Genomic DNA, 20449 nt, shown 5'->3' with positions numbered 1-20449 from the left:
TTGAAAATGTGCGTGAGCAGCAAAATCCTTAGAAGGATTTTTGATAACATCTCCCTTGTCAGGGCCAAGTAGTAAGGGCGATAAGCCAAAAATGAAAAATACAAAAAAGAGAAGATAAAAATCATTTGAACTACATCAAAGTTCATTAAGATTATAATCGATTTTACTTTTGTTTATTCATAATTCTGTTTTACAATAGACTTAGAGACCCATACAAAATACTTGATTTTTACTTATCCTTGTGTCTTATTTCATCTCGTTTTAGGTACGTAAACAATATGCCTATTTCTAGGCTTTGTGGAGCATATCATCTAACAGGCCTTTGTAAGTGATATCTTGAGAAAAATTGACATTCTAGTTTATAGAAACTGATTTGTTTTTTATTGTACACAGTAAAGCCAAATGTGGATACACACTTCAATAGGCCATTCACATTAGGCTCGAAATCAACTAAAAATGGATCTGAAATCCTTTTTTATAAGGCAAATGACAATCGAAATCTATTTAAAGTGTATTTTGGAAGTGTATTGTAAATGAGGTATAAGATATTAATGCAATTAAAAATTATAGGGTGTCTGATACGTATTGCAATCATCTTCAAATTGCTATCATTTCTAAAGCCAGGGCTGTGGAGTCAAAGTCGGAGTTTGAAGATTTTGCTGGAGTCGAAGTCGTAAAAATTTTGCTCAAATCCGACTCCGGCTAAACTGAATTTTTACACACATTTTTGTAACTACAAAAATTTTTACGCAAATTAGTTTCCATTGCGTTATTCATTCGATCAATATACTGTAAATGAAAAGCAACTTCCAATTACGAAGGCCATTTGAACTATTTCGATTTTATTTTTTATATCCTCCACACATCGAAATATTGCCCCATAAAGTATATATATATTCTGGGTCGTGGTGAAATTCTGAGTCGATCTAAGCATGTCCGTCCGTCTGTCTCTTAAAATCACACTAACTTCCGAACGAATAAATCTATCGACTTGAAACTTGGCACAAGTAGTTGTTATTGCTGTAGGTCGGATGGTATTGCAAATGGGCCATATCGGTCGACTTTTACGTATAGCCCCCATATAAACGGACCCCAGATTTGGCTTGCGGAGCCTCAAAAAAAGGCAAATTTCATCCGATTCTGCTGAAATTTGGTACATGGTGTTGGTATATGGACTCTAACAACCACGAAAAAATTGGCTCACATAAGTCCATAATTATATATAGCCCGCATATAAACCGATCCCCAGATTTGGCTTGTGGAGCCTCAAGAAAAAGCAAATTTCATCCGATCCTGCTAAATTTTGGTACATGGTACCAAAATTGGTCCATATCGGTCTATAGTTAGGTTAGGTTAAAGTGGCAGCCCGATTAAGTTTCAGACTCACTTAGACTATTCAGTCCATTTTTATATATAGCCGAGCCCCAATGACACAAAAATTGGTCCATATCGGTTCATAATCAGGGTTGCCACTCGAGCCAAAATAAATCTACTAAAATTTTATTTCTATAGAAAATTTTGTCAAACTGAAATATATACGTCTTTAATCGGTCTTTTTATACCCTCCACCATAGGATGGGGGTATGTTAACTTTGTCATTCCGTTTATAACACATCGAATTATTGCTCTAACACCCTATAAAGTATATATATTCTGGGTCTGTTGAAATCACGCTAACTTCCGAACGAAACAAGCTATCGACTTGAAACTTGGCAGTTTTGTTTGATGTAGGTCAGATGGTATTGCAAATGGGCCATATCGGTCCACTTTTACATATAGCCCCCATATAAACGGACCCCCAAATTTGGCTTGCGATTGCTCTAAGAGAAGCAAATTTCATCCGATCCGGCTGAAATTTAGTACATGGTGTTAGTATTCGGTCTCTAACAACCATGCAAAAATTGGTCCATATTGGTCCACTTTTACGTATAGCCCCCATATAAACGGACCCCCAAATTTGGCTTGCGATTGTTCTAAGAGAAGCAAATTTCATCCGATCCGCCTGAAATTTGGTACGTGGTGTTAGTATATGGTCTCTAACAACCATGCAAAAATTGGTCCATATCGGTCCACTTTTACGTATAGGCCCCATATAAAGGGACCCCCAAATTTGGCTGGCGATTGCTCTAAGAGAAGCAAATTTCATCCGATCTGGCTGAAATTTGGTAAATGGTGTTAGTATATGGTCTCTAACAACCATGCAAAAATTGGTCCATATCGGTCCACTTTTACGTATAGCCCCCATATAAACGGACCCCCAAATTTGGCTTGCGATTGCTCTAAGAGAAGCAAATTTCATCCGATCCGGCTGAAATTTGGTACATGGTGTTAGTATATTGTCTCTAATAACCATGCAAAAAGTGGTCCATATCGGTCCACTTTTACGTATAGCCCCCATATAAACGGACCCCTAAATTTGGCTTGCGATTTCTCTAAGAGAAGCAAATTTCATCCGATCCGGCTGAAATTTGGTGTTAGTATATGATCTTTAACAACCATGCGAAAATTGGACCACATCGGTCCATAATTATATATAGCCCCCATATAAACCGATCCCCAGATTTGACCTCCACAGCCCCTTGGAAGAGCAAAATTCATCCGCCTCGGTTGAAATTTGGTACGTGATGTTAGTATATGGTATCAACAACCATGCAGGAATTGGTTCATATCAGTCCATAATTATATACAACCCCCATATAAACCGATCCCCAGATTTGACCTCCGGTGCCTTTTGGAGAAGCAAAATTCACCCGATCTGGTTGGAATTTGGTACGTGGTGTTAGTATATGATATTTAACAACCATGCCAAAAGTGGTCCATATCAGTCCCCATATAAACCGATCCCGAGATTTGGTTTTGGAGCCTCAGGGAGGAGCAAATTTTATCTGAGTCAGTTGAAAATTGATACATTGTGCTAGTATATGGCCGTTAACAACCATGCCTAACTAGGTCCATATCGGTCTATAGTTATATATAGCCCTCAGATAAATCGATCCCCAATCACACACAAATTGGTCCATATCAAGTTCATAATTGTATATAGCCCCCATATAAGCGACCCCCAGATTTCAATTCTGGCTCCCTACGTACCGTGCAAGTGCAAGTCCATATCGATTCGTTATTATTTGTAGACTTCCCTACACATACCTTTTTTGTCTAATATATACCACGTATGGACTAACTCACAATTTAGAAAACGATTTAAAATAACACAACCCAAGTAATGCGATTGTGGATGACAGTCTTTCGTAGAAGTTTCTACGCAATCCATGGTGGAGGGTACATAAGATTCGGCCTGGCCGAATTTACGGCCATATATACTTGTTTAATTTAATATATACCACGTATGGACTTACTTACAATTTAGAAGACAGTGTTAGGAGGTTTTAAGATACCTTGCCATCGGCAAGCGTTACCGCAGCCCAAGTAATTCGATTGTGGATGGCAGTGTTTAGAAGAAGTTTCTACGCAATCCATGGTGGAGGATACATAAGCTTCGACCTAGCCGAACTTAGGGCCGTATATACTTGTTTTATTTTATTTTAACACCATATTGGCAGAAAATGTCTTCAAAAATTTACTTCTATAGAAAATTTTATCAAAATTTTATTTCTATAGAAATTTTTGTCAAAAGTTTATTTCTATAGAAATTTTTGTCAAAATATTTTTTCATAAATAAATACGATAATTTATATCGATCCATTTACGGTACCACCTACAATAGAACTACAAATTGGTGGTATTAAAATGAGATTTAGTTATATTACCCGGAGTCGACTCCAGAGTCGGAATCGTAACTGATGAAGAATGCTGGAGTCGGCGTCGAGCAAAATTGGTTCGGAGCGGAGCGTGTTCAAGAAGAAAAACCGCTCCGCTCCGAAAAAAATATTTTGATCAAAAATGTAACTATTTTGCTACCAATTGTTTGAATAATAAGTTATTCCTAAAATTGCAAAACCGAGGTAAGCTATAAAATTATTGTAAATATGGCGTTGACATTTTCTTTTTATTTTTTTTTTTTTTAATTTCATTGTTTTAATGAAGAGCATGTAGTGTTTCGTAAAATCGCCGAAACAAATTCTTTTAGTGTGCTGTATCTAACATTGGGGGTTTATCACCTCTTTGTTGGTTTTTTAAGCAAAGTTATTCTCACATTGATAATCGTTTTTTTTTATTTAAAGAGAGAATACAAAAAAAAAGAAAACAAAAGAATCAACCAGAATAGACACAACAAAACTTGCGAAGACAAAAGCCAACCTACATATCATTCCATAGTACATACGAACACTTTACATGCGTTTTTTATTCTTTTGAAAGGACATGATCCTTTTCAGGCTTCTTTTGTTTTTTTTTCAGGTCTTGTCTATCATGTCAATCATAAAATGAATATGAAAAATCCTTCTTGAGTTATTTTTTTTTTTTTTGCTCAACTCTATTGTCCAGGCCATCATAAAAAGACTTTAAAGAAATATATCCTCTTGTTTTTTTTTTTTTTTAATTCAAAGAAAGTAATTGAGTTGATTTGGCAAGCAGAAAATATTTGTTTTTTATTCCTTTTGTTGTCCTTGTATGTCTATGCTTAGCGTCCATTTTCATTTGCCGGCATTATAACCCTGTGCGTTGTCTCACTAAAATTCGTGTTGAGGCTTAGACGCATAATTAAAATTTTATGGAAATTTCTATGAAAAGAATTTCGGTGAAAATTTATTTTTATAGATATCACAATACTAAATGGCAGACTCTTTTTTTATACCCTGCTCTACACTGTGGAACAGGGTATTATAAGTTAGTGCATATGTTTGCAACACCCAGAAGGAGACGAGATAGACACATGGTGTCTTTGGCAAAAATGCTCAGGGTGGGCTCCTGAGTCGATATAGCCATGTCCGTCTGTCCGTCTATCCGTGAACACATTTTTGTAATCAAAGTCTAGGTCGCAGTTTTAGTCCAATCGACTTCAAATTTGGCACAAGTATGTGTTTTGGCACAGAATAGATCCCTATTGATTTTGGAACAAATCGGTTCCGATTTAGATATAGCTCCCATATATATATTTCGCCCGATATGGACTTATATGGCCCCAGAAGCCAGAGTTTTACCATAATTTACTTAAAATTTTGCACAAGAAGAACAATTAGTACTATAGTCAAGTGTGCCAAAGTTTTTTGAAATCGGTTCAGATTTAGATATAACTCCCATATATATCTTTCGCCCTATATGGACTAATACGGTCCCAGAAGCCAGAGTTAGCATTGTAGCTATGCGTGCCAAATTTGGTTTCAATCGGTTCAGATTTAGATAAAGCTCCCATATATAGCTTTCACCCGATTTACACTCATATGACCACAGAGACCAATTTTTAACTCCGATTTAGATGAAATTTTGCACAGGGAGTAGAATAAGCATTGTTGCTATGAGTGCCAAATTTAGTTGAAATCGGTTCAGATTTAGATATAGCTCCCATATATATGTTTTTCTGATTTCGACAAAAATGGTCAAAATACCAACATTTTCCTTGTAAAATCGCCACTGCTTAGTCGAAAAGTTGTAAAAATGACTCTAATTTTCCTAAACTTCTAATACATATATATCGAGTGATAAATCATAAATAAACTTTTTCGAAGTTTCCTTAAAATTGTTTCAGATTTAAACGTTTCCCATATTTTTTTACTAACATTGTGTTCCACCCTAGTGCATTAGCCGACATAAATTTTGAGTCTATAGATTTTGTAGAAGTCTATCAAATTCTGTCCAGATCGAGTGATATTTAAATGTATGTATTTGGGACAAACCTTTATATATAGCCCCCAACACATTTGACGGATGTGATATGGCGGATAAAATGTAGATCCCCAAAGTGGTGCAGGGTATAATATAGTCGGCCCCGCCCGACTTTAGACTTTCCTTACTTGTTAGTTTTATTATTTGTTTGCAATGGCAAAATTTTAGCTTTATTTGTGATTCATACAAAAAACCAAAAGACAATTTATCAGCTCAATTTGATCTGGGTTGCTTTATAAATAAAAATGTAGAATCCTTTTTGTTTCCAAGAAATTTAATATAATGAAATCTTGAGATTGTTTTCGGAGTGCTTAGAATTGTGTGTTAAATTTCCACAAGAAATTAAATATGATATCGTGAAGCTAACCATAGTAGGCATTCAGTTTTTTGCAGGCTATTTATTGAACATTGGTTAGAATAGGTAATTTGCAAATATTTCTAAAAATCGAAAAAAAAAATTTCACAGAAGTGCCATGTGAATACATTACATGGAATTTCTGCCTCATTAATATCGCTTTGAGGCGGAGTTCAGGAACGGAGCGAAACTGTTCAGATTTAGATATATACGACATAATATCCGAGAAGATAAAACGTTTGCGGCAAACATATTGCATGTTCCCCGTCCAAAAATAATATTTGGCTAATATATTTTATTGTCGAAAAAGGAAAAATGTCGGAACAAATATCGAATTTTATAAACTATTTAGATGTGTTCGTATTGGCTACCTTTGGCACCAAAGTGGTTCTGCGGTATTTTGGTCCAATCCCGGCAAAGTCCCGTCTTGAGATGATCGACACCTACACGGACGTAAAAGACTGTTTTTCATATGTTTGGGTGTAAAAATTATATGTTTGGAACTCAAATTTTTTAACTCAATATTTTTAAGTGCAAGCATATAATGTTCATAAACTAGCATAACATGTTTGCGACATATATGTTAATATGTTAGAACATATTATGTTTGGGACATAAAATGTTTGTAGATTAAAATATGCTTAGATGCAAACATATATTAATTTGGATATAGCCTATAAACATATATGTGTTTAGAAAGAGAGACCTAGAGAGTATGCTGTAAGTAAAATAATGGAATTGGCGCCTTATAAATATATCCACGCAAAGAAAATTTCATTAAAAGTTTTTACTACCAGTTTATGCCCTAAGGTGAAACATAATATGTTTGAACAATACAAACAATATTTTGTTTGGACCAATCCTGAAAATATATATGCTTGAAGCTAAATGTTTGGGGTATATGTTACAGAAGCGATTTTTTTGAGGGTGTAGGTATTTTTTAATGCTAACTTTACTCTACATAATGCCCCAGGCGCAACGGGTTAAAATCGGGAACTTTTGGTGTCCATTGTGCGGTACAAATGAAGCGGTAGCTGAGCGCGATGGTTCTGCTGGAATGTCCCTGTCTGCCGATAATTTTCGAAACGTATTTTGACCCCACGGTCGATGAATACAACCGATAATATTCGCCGTTGGGTTAAGGTTGATGAATACGGGCAAGAGTGGCTGTTAGGGCAGCGTTTGAATTTTGGTGGCCAATCAAAGGTGTCTATTTTCAGCTGACGTATTTTGCAAGTAAACTTGACCATTTTGTTTCTCCATAAACCGAAACCAATTTGAATTAGCTTTTCAACGGAGAAACCCAAAATATCCGCTTGACTTCTGGTCGTCAATTGAAGGTATCCATTTTCAGCTGACTCCTTTTTTTCAAGTACTCGTAAACCCCCCGAACATTTGTTCACAAATTCAAGCCAGTTTAGAAGGCCTTCTCACCGGAGAAACTCAAATTTGGTAATTTTAGTGAAAACTAAGCACTCGGTCCTTTCCAGCCTCAATTTATTGTATACATAAGTGAGCTCTTTTGCACTTTTTGGAATTCCCATGGCTTTAATCCAAGCTCAAGGGTTGCCTTTCATATTTCGGGATAGGGCAACAATAGTATTGCTATTTGCCTGCTGACAGCTCCATCTTAAAGCTTGAAATTTTAGAAGTTATACGTACTCAGAACGTTTTGATATTCGAGTTCGATTTGTGTTATTCACAGCCACTTAAAAGCCCAGTACAAAAATTTGGAAGTTCTTCCAAAAGCACAACTTTAAAAGCACTTCCAGAAGATGCACTCCCAATGATGTTCGTTATTTTAACTACCCAGGAAGTTCTTTTAATTAAATTTTTTATAACTTGATTTTTTTGATACTTTTAATGGGTAATTTTAACTTTTTTTGTTTCAAATAGGTTAAAAACAGAGTAAGAACTCATAAAATGGTACAAATCATTTAAATTTTATCGAAAAAATTCTAAATTCAATCTGAAAAAATTGTGCATTTTGGAAAATATTTGAGGTCAAACGTTTCCGACAAGCGTTAGAATTCATTAAAAACTATAAAAATTATTTATTTGACAAAATATCACCGAATTTTTTAATTTACATCCAAAACATTGAATTGGGATCACACCTAAAGAAGTGATGCAATTTCAGTGCAACGGCTGTTGAAATAGAGGACTTCCGTCCTATGGTAAGCCCATGTTAAATTCATCGCTTCTGCGTCAATTTTGCACCACTTCCGGATTCAAAAAGAACATTTTCATTACTTTTTTGGTGAAGCTTTTTTTTTTGCTGGGAGATTCATCTCGTCCAATATATGGAATTAAATCGTGAATATTTTCGTGTGATAATTGTTTTACAACTTTGTGGAATTTAACCGAGATCCCAGTTCACTCCAAGTTGAATTTCGTGAAGGTCATCCAAAATTAAATGTGGTTCAGAAAAACATTGATTTATTGTGCGCCAACTGAGATTGTGTCGTCAAATGACCTATTGTGAGACTGAGATTGGGCGAAAAAAATACGCTAAAAATTCGATGGCTTCGCTCACATCGATAAGCTCACAAGCAAGTTTTTTTTACCAACACTGCCAGTATCACGGTAGCAATGCAATGGTACGAAAAACAAAGGATTTATTCATAGTTCTAAATATATATGAGGGCGGCTGATATGTATTGCAACCAAAGTCTTATGTTGTGACATAAGTTCCTACACTGAACAAAAAAAGTTCTATTGGATCCAAATATTTTGACCTTCCGTTAAGGATTTTGATATTGATTCCGAACCAAAGATGCGGCTTCTCTAAAATAAAGATCTTAATATCGTAGCTTTAAAACTAAGATCAATAAAATAAAATTTGGGTACCGATCTCATTTTCGGTATTTTCATTATCTTTTTGCCATATATTATCAAAGTGTTCTCATACAAACAAATTCCACTTTAAACAAGTAAGGAAAGTCTAAAGTCGGGCGGGGCCGACTATATTATACCCTGCACCACTCTAGATCTAAATTTTTGATACCATATCACATCCGTCAAATGCTTTGGGTGCTATATATAAAAGTTTGTCCCAAATACAATAATTTAAATATTACTCAATCTGGACAGAATTTGATAGACTTCTGCAAAATCTATAGATTAAAAATTTAAGTCGGCTAATGCACTAGGTTGGAACACAATGTTAGTAACAAAATATGGGAAACATTTAAATCTGAAGCAATTTTAAGGAAACTTCGCAAAAGTTTGTTTATGATTTATCGCTTGATATATATGTATTAGAAGTTTAGGAAAATTAGAGTCATTTTTACAACTTTTCGACTAAACAGTGGCGATTTTACAAGGAAAATGTTGGTATTTTGACCATTTTGTCGAAATCAGAAAAACATATATATGGGAGCTATATCTAAATCTGAACCGATTTCAATCAAATTTGGCACACATCACTATATTACTAATTGTACTCCTAGTGCAAAATTTCAACCAAATTGGACCAAAACTCTGGCTTCTGGGGCCATATAAGTCCAAATCGGGCGAAAGATATATATGAGAGCTATATCTAAATCTGAACTGATTTTAACAAAATTTGACACACTTAACGATACTGTTAAACGTACCCCATGTGCAAAATTTGAAGCAAATCACGGCAAAACTCTGGCTTTTGTGGTCATACAAGTTCAAATCGGACGAAAGATATATATGGGAGCTATATCTAAATTTGAACCGATTTCAATCAAATTTACAAAGCAAAGAAATGTCAAAGAATGTCAATTCTACCCTCTGTGCCAAATTTCACGAAGATCGGTAGAAAACTTTGGCCTTTGTGGTCATATGAGTCTAAATCGGACGAAAGATATATATGGGACCTATATCTAAATCTGTACCGATTTGGCTGATATTTTGCAAGATTTTCGAGATTCATAAAATATTTGGATTTACTTTATTTCAAGAAAATCGGTTGATAAACACGCTAACTATGACTAAATCGGGGATAAATATATATGACAGCTATATCTAAATCTGAACCGATTTTTTCCGAAACCAATAGCGATTGTCTCTGTCCCAAGAAACGGCCCTATGCCAAATTTGAGGACGATCGGACTTAAATTGCGAGTTGTACTTTGTGCACAAAATTACATATACAGACAGACGGACGGACAGACAGACGAACATCGCTAAATCGACTCAGAATTTAATTCTAAGCCGATGGGTATACTAAAAGATGGGTCTATGACCACTATTTCTTGGCGTTACATACAAATGCACAAACTTATTATACCCTGTACCACAGTAGTGGTGAATGGTATAAAAATTCTAGTAACAGATACTTCAAAGTAAAAAAATGTTTTCTTTATTCCAAAAAAAATTTTTAAACCAAATCTGTAAAATCCTCAAAATAAGTCATTTTTATCTTTGTAAATCTTATAATAAATAAATAAATATCTTTAGTTCAAAGATTCAGTATCTCGGTTGAGTTAAAGCTAATTACTTTAAATCAAAAGCGCTTTTATTTACTTTAAGGAAATGTCTCCTTATTTCAAAGTAATTGAACTCTAACGTAGGGACACAGATTTGCAAAATTCGGGTCTTAAATTTTGTGAAAAAAATTTTTGAAATAAAGATTATAAAATTTCTTGTGATGAATATTTAAATTATTTTAAAGAAATTTGTCCTTAATATACACTATTATATTACGTATGCTAAAATTTAGGTTGCATAATACTTCGTAGTAGGTTAATACTTTTTTTGTGTACACTGAAAAAAAAGCATGCCCGGTTCCAAAGATTTTGTCTTTACTTTAAAAAATTTGGTATTGATTCCGAGCCAAAGATGCTGGGAATACTTTTAAGACACAATTCCCTTTTAAATTTGGGTTTCGTGTACTTGCTTCCAGGTAGCAAATTTTAATTTGTCGCTTTTTCAGCCTTTTTTCTTCATATGCTAATAAAATCCTTTAAAAACGAGTTAACGACAACTTTATTTCCCGAATTAAGACTCGACTTCCAATAGAAATTATGCTATGTTTCAAGTAAAAAACTTCTTTAAAATAAAGTTTTGAAAAACATGTCCTATATTTGAACGATTTTTTGCTTTGTAGTCAAGATGCCAAAAGACAACAAATTTAAAGACAATTTCATTAAATTTAAAGAATTTTTCTGAATTATTAAAGTCAAGTTGACCTTAGCTTATAAATTTTTTCTTTCATGTTGAGATACCCATTTTTAAGTCAAATCACTTAATTATAAGGACAATACGACTTCATTGAAAAGTTTATCGACTTTTGGACAAGGAAAATAACTTTATTTAAGAGAAATGCGTCTTCTATGCTAAGCAAAATTTGTATTCGTATTTTAAAGACATGAAATCTTTGACCTCACGACAATATTTTTTTCAGTGTAGAGATAACAAATTAATTTGAAGAAAAACAAACAATTGTTATAATACATTGTTCAATAATTTATTCTCCGTTACTCCGTTCTCATGTCACCTCTCGACCAATTGGTTGATAACTTTTTGTCAAAAATCAGCCGGTCTGGTATGGAGGTCATAACTGTATGAACAAAAAAAATTATGGTATTAATTTCTATTATAATTACAAATTAAAACAAATTTATAAAAAAAAAAAACAAAGAGCGTCAGCAGCTAGGGCTTTTGGGCTTATGAACAAAAATATTTCTCGAAATTTGCCCACACAACTTCAACCATCCCCATGAGTGTTATTCCGTAATAAAAAAGGTAATTTTGCATATGTAATAAATGTAAATTTTTTGTTTGCTCAAAAAAAAAAAAAAACACACACACACACATCAAATCAATAAATCTTTCAATTTGCTTCAGAGAGCATGTTTATTAATTTCAATTTATTTCTACCATAGATTTTCATTACAACCGCAGCAGTTCTTATTTCCAAAAAGGACATTTACTTGAATTTGAAATTATTTCTGAGGGGGTGGCAATAAAATTCTCAACTGTAGATTGGTTATATCAGGATAACAAACAAATGTCACAGATGCGTTTACTTTTCCAAATATGGTGGTAATTGTTGAAGTATTTTTGATGATATTGGCCGAGGAAAATTCCATTACGGGCAAGTGTTGATTGTAGATGGAATTTTATAAGAAACATCCATCAAGGCCTTTCGTATTCCGAATGCCTGGGCACTATATAAAATTCTCATATCAAATTGATGCACTCATCAAATTTGTCCAAATACTCGTCCCAAAAATTATTGGCATGGAACAAATTGAAGTCTTTGTATTGCTTCACTGAGTGTATTGGCCCCCTAAACACCAACACCAACACATACACCCACACTCATCCACCCTACCCACAGCTATACATTCTCTTTAGAGGAAACGGAAACAGAGAATCTATAAAAAAGCAGTCTTACGCAAAATTTTATTATGGTAATCAAATTATATCTTGAATTCGGAACATTTTTTATTACCATGTAAGGCATACAGATATTCAATTCGAATGATGAGTATTTCAGTATCTACATTCCATTATTGCCACCATTGAAATGGAACAGAGCTTTTGAGCAGCAGCAGCTAGCAAACAGATTTCATATCATCATCATCATCATCGAAAACCTCCTCTTTTCCTTTTTGGCCAAAATAGAAACACAAACCCCAATCATTGATTTATGCCTTCATTTATTGGTAGCATTTTGTTTATGGCTCAAATAGCCAAAAACTGAATGGAAAACAAATATGTTCAGTACATGCGAGTGGCAAAGTAGGAGGCTAAAAATACAAAACCAACCAAAACGAGGGAACATCCAAAAACGTGTTTGGCATAACAAAAGTCAAAAGCAATGAATGTTTATGCATTCAAGGACCTCTGACCAGCCATTGAATTGGGAATGGTAAAAAAAAAACTTAGGCCTCCATTCATACAATTTGGTGGTAAAGTTTGTGTATAGATATGAGATAAAGACAATAGGACTATCATTTCGTAACAGAAGTTTGTTTACAGAACATTTAGGTAATCTCAGCAAAAAGTTCGTTGTTAAATTAATGCTAAAATTAACTTACGTTTATGACAAAAGAAAAGTATTCGAATTTGGAAAAGAGTCTAACAAAAAATTACCAAACAAAAACATTTTCTATAGAAAATTTGGCAAAAAGTGGGCAAAATTTTATATAGAAATAAAATTTTGACAAAATTTTCTAAAGAAATAAAATTTTGACAAAATTTTCTAAAGAAATAAAATTTTGGCAAAAATTTTTATTCTATAGAAAATTTTGTTGATTTTTTTTTCTATAGAAAATATTGCCAAAATTTTATTTCTTTAGAAAATTTTGTCAAAATTTTATTTCTATAGAAAATTTTGTCGAAATTTTATTTCTATATGAAATTTTGTCAACATTTTATTTCTATTGAAAATTTTATCAAAATTTTATTTCTAAGGAAAATGTTGAAAAATTTTATTTTTAAAGAAAATTTTGACAAAATTGTATTTCTATAGAAAATTTTACCACAATTTTATTTCCACAGTAAATTTTGCCAAAATTTTATTTCTGTAGAGAATTTTGTCAACATTTTATTTCTATTGAAAATTTTATTTCTATAGGAAATTTTGCTAAAATTTTATTTGGCAAAAAGTGGGCAAAATTTTCTTAGAAAAAAATTGTTGCCAAAAATTTTTATTCTATAGAAAATTTTGTTGATTTTTTTTTCTATAGAAAATATTGCCAAAATTTTATTTCTTTAGAAAATTTTGTCAAAATTTTATTTCTATAGAAAATTTTGACAAAATTTTATTTCTATAGAAAATTTTGTCGAAATTTTATTTCTATATGAAATTTTGTCAACATTTTATTTCTATTGAAAATTTTATCAAAATTTTATTTCTAAGGAAAATGTTGAAAAATTTTATTTTTAAAGAAAATTTTGACAAAATTGTATTTCTATAGAAAATTTTACCACAATTTTATTTCCACAGTAAATTTTGCCAAAATTTTATTTCTATAGAGAATTTTGTCAACATTTTATTTCTATTGAAAATTTTATTTCTATAGGAAATTTTGCCAAAATTTTATTTGGCAAAAAGTGGGCAAAATTTTCTTAGAAAAAAAATGTTGCCAAAAATTTTTATTCTATAGAAAATTTTGTTGATTTTTTTTTTTCTATAGAAAATATTGCCAAAATTTTATTTCTTTAGAAAATTTTGTCAAAATTTTATTTCTATAGAAAATTTTGACAAAATTTTATTTCTATAGAAAATTTTGTCGAAATTTTATTTCTATATGAAATTTTGTCAACATTTTATTTCTATTGAAAATTTTATCAAAATTTTATTTCTAAGGAAAATGTTGAAAAATTTTATTTTTAAAGAAAATTTTGACAAAATTGTATTTCTATAGAAAATTTTACCACAATTTTATTTCCACAGTAAATTTTGCCAAAATTTTATTTCTATAGAGAATTTTGTCAACATTTTATTTCTATTGAAAATTTTATTTCTATAGGAAATTTTGCCAAAATTTTATTTCTATAGAAAAATTTGCCAAAATTTTATTTCTATAGAAAATTTTGCCAAAATTTTAGTTCCATAGAAAAATTTGCCAAAATTTTACTTCTATAGAAAATTTTGCCAAAATTTTACCAAAATTCTACTTCTATAGAAAAATTTGCTTAAATTATATTTCCATAGTAAATTTTGCCAAGATTTTATTTCTATTGAAAATTTTGTCTATAGAATGTTTTGCCAAAATTTTATTTCTAAAGAAAATTTTTAAAAATTTTATTTCTTTAGAAAATTTTGACAAAATTTTATTTCTATCGAAAATTTTACCAAAATTTTATTTCTATAGACAATTTTGCCCAACTTTTATTTCTATAGACCATTTTGACAAAATTTTATTTCTGTAGAAAATTTTGACAAAATTATGTTTCTATCGAAAATTTTAACAAAAGTTTATTTCTATAGAAAAACTTGCTAAAATTATATTTCCATAGTAAATTTTGCCAAAATTTTATATCTATTGAAAATTTTAACAAAATTGTATTTCTATATAAAAATTTGCCAATATTTTATTTCTTTAGAAAAATTTGCCAAAATTTTATTTTTATAGAAAACTTTTGTCAAAATTTTATCTCTATAGAAAATTTTGTCAAAATTTTATTTCTATATGAAATTTTTTCGAAACTTCATTTCTATAGAAAATTTTATCGAAACTTTATTTCTGTAGAAAATGTTGCCAAACTTTTATTTCTATAGAAAAATTTGCCAAAATTTTATTTCTGTAGGAAATTTTGCTGAAATTTTATTTCTATAGAAAATTTTGCCAAAATTTTATTTCGATAAAAAATTTTGTCAAAATTTTATTTTTATAGAAAATTTTGTCAAAATTGTATCTCTATGGAAAATTTTGTCAAAATTTCTATGGGAAATTTTGTCAAAATTTTATTTTTATATGAAATTTTGTCGAAACTTTATTTCTATAGAAAATGTTATCGAAACTTTATTTCTGTAGAAAATGTTGTCAAAATTTTATTTCTATAGAAAAATTTGCCAAAATTTTATTTCTATAGAAAATTTTGCTGAAATTTTATTTCTATAGAAAATTTTGCTGAAATTGTATTTCTATAGAAAAGTTTGCCCAAATTTTATTTCTATAGAAAATTTTGCCAAAATTTTGTTTCTATTGAAAGATTTAACAAAATTTTATTTCCATATAAAAATTTGCCAAAATTTTATTTCTATAGAAAAATTTTCCAAAACTGTATTTTTATAGAAAATTTTTTGTCAAAATTTTATCTCTGTAGAAAATTTTGTCAAAATTTTATTTCTATAGGAAAAATTGTCAAAATTTTATTTATTTATATTTCTATAGAAAATTTTGCTGAAATTTTATTTCTATAGAAAATTTTGCCCAAATTTTATTTCTATAGAAAATTTTGCCAAATTTTATTTCTATTGAAAATTTTGCCAAAATTGTATTTCTACAGAAAATTTTGTCGAAGTTTTATTTATGGCAAAAGAAAAGTATTCAAATTTGGAGAAGATTCTAACAAAAATCACCAAACAAACACATCTTCTATAGCAAAATTTCCCAAAATTTTATTTCTATACAAAAATTTTCCAAAATTTTATTTCTATGGAAAAATTTTCCAAAATTTTATTTCTATAGAAAATTTTGTCAAAACTTTATATCTATAGAAAATTTTGTCAAAATTTAATTTCTATAGGAAATTTTATCAAAATTTCATTTCTATAGAAAATTTTGCCAAAATTCAATTTCTATAGAAAAATTTGCCAAAATTATATTTCCATAGTAAATTTTGCTAAAATTTTATTTCTATAAAAATGTTTGTCAAAATTTTATTTCTATAAACAATTTTACCCAAATTTTATTTCTATAGAAAACTTTGTCGAAATTTTATTCCTATAGAGAATTGTACCAACTGTGGCAACCGTGCTTGGTCAGCGATGGAACGTGGGTATAGTTAGGCCTGTGGAGATTGGTATATGGCATATTCTCTTCAATAAGTTAATAACTACATTTCGTTAATCTTCATGGGCGATAAGCTCGTATTAATTGCAATAATATGTAAAATAATTAATTTGGACGAAAAACCTATCGAGCATTGATATCAGACTAACACAAATAAATAGTAAGTTTTAAAATTAAAATTAAAATACAAATTTCTTTTTTTTTTGTCTCCAATGCTAACTAAAGCATGGAGGTGGTCACTTTGACAGATTCCATGGAGGTGGTCACTTTGACAGATTTGGTCCAGCCGAACTTTTGGCCATATATATCAGATATACCAATATGAGGGCTTTGCAGCATTTGTAACAAAATGTCGGCCACCCAATGGACTCCATGGTGTTTTTTTTTTCATTGTCGACAGGTGATTATGTCTTTCACGTAGGCCTAAGGTAATTCATGGTATTTCCGTGGTCCATGTCCATACACATGTGTCAATAATGAATTATACCCATTTGGTATTGTCTCAACATCATAATTTTTCTCCGAACTGTTTTCTCATTAATATTTGCAAATATAATCTCGTTATATATCTACTAAAGGCTAACAAATTTCTCTTGAATTTCGAGAATTTCCACAAGGCCATACATTCGCATACACACACAAACACACGCAAAAAAAACAAAAATTCCAAATAACGAATTTATTAAGCGCATTTAATGTCTGTTTCCCAGGGCAATAAGGCAAAGGAAACAAACAAATCCCTTGTCGAATTTAAGATTATTGACCAAATTTAATTAGACTTCTTAAGAGGTAGGAATTTTGGGGTTTTTTGTGCAAAAAGTTTTCATACCCACATAAGGATATATTAAGAAGCTTAGATGATTTTTGAAGGATTCGAAGAAATTTACCCTTATTCCATGATCCACAAAATCCCCTTGCCTTTATTGTATGAAATGCGTAAAGTGAAAATAAATTCATTTCTTGGGGGCAATGTTGGTGTTGCTACTGTTGTTGCTGCTACTGCTACTTTTGTTGATGATGTTACACCAGGTAGGTTAAAAATATTTGTTACACCTTCTAAACCACCCAACCCCATCCTCCCACAAAACACAGCTAATGGCTAAGGTTGAATCGGCGAATTTCAAGGAAAACAAACACCATTCCATTGGGAAGGACTAACCCACATTTAGCTTGACAATCCTGTGATTGCTGTTAAAATCCAATGTCTTGAGGCTATAGCTAAAATACGAATTTTTCTCACTTTCACCACCTAACCCTGCACGACATTCTCTGGCTGATAGCTATGCGAAGGAAAATTTTCGCATTTTTTGTAAAAAAAAAACACACTCAAAAACCAACTGACAATAAAGTTTAAAACGAAAACATTCTGTTCAGCTGCTCCACAACATCAATGCTAACAAGATGAAGAAACACTCGCCCCAAGGGTTCTATGCATTATTTTTGTGACGCGAGAACTGCTGCGGTTACAGTTACCGTCAATGTTGTTACCTCCTGCTACAAGACGAAATGGAAGTGCAAAAGCAGCAAATTTGGTAAGGAAAGTTATTATGAATGAATTCATTCGTTCGTTCGTCTCCAGCCAGCCAGCCACCAACAATGGGAAAATATTGAAACACCATCGCATAAGAGAATCCATCCTGTACCCCAGAAAGTTATGCACACATCCTTGCTCGATATTATTGAAATGAAAAGATAGGTATTCCAATTGGGACAAATAAAAAAAATTGTTGAAAATAATTTTATTTTTCGTTTTAATTTTATTTTTATTTTTAATTTTAGTTTTATTTTTAGTTTTAATTTTATTGTTAATTTTAGATTTAATTTTAATTCTAACTTTAATTTTAATTTTGCTTTTATTGTTAATTTTAGTTTTAATTTTAATTATAATTTTTATTTTAATTTTTATTTTTATTTGTATTTTAATTTTAATATTGAAACACCATCGCATAAGAGAATCCATCCTGTACCCCAGAAAGTTATGCACACATCCTTGCTCGATAAAATTGAAATGAAAAGATAGGTATTCCAATTGGGATAAATAAAAAAACTTGTTGAAAATAATTTTATTTTTAATTTTATTTTTATTTTTAATTTTAGTTTTAATTCTACCTTTAATTTTATTGTTAATTTTAGTTTTAATTTTAATTCTAACTTTAATTTTAATTTTACTTTTATTGTTAATTTTAATATTAATTTTATTATTAATTTTAGTTTTAATTTTATTTTAATATTAATTTTAACTTTAATTTTATTGTTCATTTTAGTTTTAATTTTAATTTTAGTTTTAAGGTTAGGTTTAATTTTAATTTTATTTTTATAGTTAATTTTAATTTTATTTTTAGAGTTAATTTTAATTTTAATTTTAATATTAATTTTAATTTTAATTTTAATTTTAGTTTTAATTTTAGTTTTAATTTTAATTTTTATTTTAATTTTAATTTAAATTTAAATTTAAATTTAAATTTAAATTTAAATTTAAATTTAAATTTAAATTTAAATTTAAATTTAAATTTAAATTTTAATTTTAATTTTAATTTTAATTTTAATTTTAATTTTAATGTTAATTTTAATTTTAATTTTAATTTTAATGTTTATTTTAATTTTTATTTTTATTTGTATTTTAATTTTAATATTGAAACACCATCGCATAAGAGAATCCATCCTGTACCCCAGAAAGTTATGCACACATCCTTGCTCGATATTATTGAAATGAAAAGATAGCTATTCCAATTGGGATAAATAATAATTGTTGAAAATAATTTTATTTTTGTTTTTAATTTTAGTTTTAATTCTACCTTAAATTTTATTGTTAATTTTAGATTTAATTTTAATTCTAACTTTAATTTTAATTTTACTTTTATTGTTAATTTTAATTTTATTATTAATTTTAGTTTTAATTTTATTTTAATATTAATTTTAACTTTAATTTTATTGTTAATTTTAGTTTTAATTTTAATTTTAGGTTTAATTTTAATTTTATTTTAATAGTTAATTTTAATTTTAATATTAATTTTAGTTTTAGCTTTAGCTTTAGTTTTAGTTTTAGTTTTAGTTTTAGTTTTAGTTTTAGTTTTAGTTTTAGTTTTAGTTTTAGTTTTAGTTTTAGTTTTAGTTTTAGTTTTAGTTTTAGTTTTAGTTTTAGTTTTAGTTTTAGTTTTAGTTTTAGTTTTAGTTTTAGTTTTAGTTTTAGTTTTAGTTTTAGTTTTAGTTTTAGTTTTAGTTTTAGTTTTAGTTTTAGTTTTAGTTTTAGTTTTAGTTTTAGTTTTAGTTTTAGTTTTAGTTTTAGTTTTAGTTTTAGTTTTAGTTTTAGTTTTAGTTTTAGTTTTAGTTTTAGTTTTAGTTTTAGTTTTAGTTTTAGTTTTAGTTTTAGTTTTAGTTTTAGTTTTAGTTTTAGTTTTAGTTTTAGTTTTAGTTTTAGTTTTAGTTTTAGTTTTAGTTTTAGTTTTAGTTTTAGTTTTAGTTTTAGTTTTAGTTTTAGTTTTAGTTTTAGTTTTAGTTTTAGTTTTAGTTTTAGTTTTAGTTTTAGTTTTAGTTTTAGTTTTAGTTTTAGTTTTAGTTTTAGTTTTAGTTTTAGTTTTAGTTTTAGTTTTAGTTTTAGTTTTAGTTTTAGTTTTAGTTTTAGTTTTAGTTTTAGTTTTAGTTTTAGTTTTAGTTTTAGTTTTAGTTTTAGTTTTAGTTTTAGTTTTAGTTTTAGTTTTAGTTTTAGTTTTAGTTTTAGTTTTAGTTTTAGTTTTAGTTTTAGTTTTAGTTTTAGTTTTAGTTTTAGTTTTAGTTTTAGTTTTAGTTTTAGTTTTAGTTTTAGTTTTAGTTTTAGTTTTAGTTTTAGTTTTAGTTTTAGTTTTAGTTTTAGTTTTAGTTTTAGTTTTAG

This window comes from Haematobia irritans, chromosome 1 (genome assembly GCF_050003625.1).
Source record: "Haematobia irritans isolate KBUSLIRL chromosome 1, ASM5000362v1, whole genome shotgun sequence".
Taxonomy (NCBI): domain Eukaryota; kingdom Metazoa; phylum Arthropoda; class Insecta; order Diptera; family Muscidae; genus Haematobia; species Haematobia irritans.
This window is presented reverse-complemented; position numbering follows the sequence as displayed.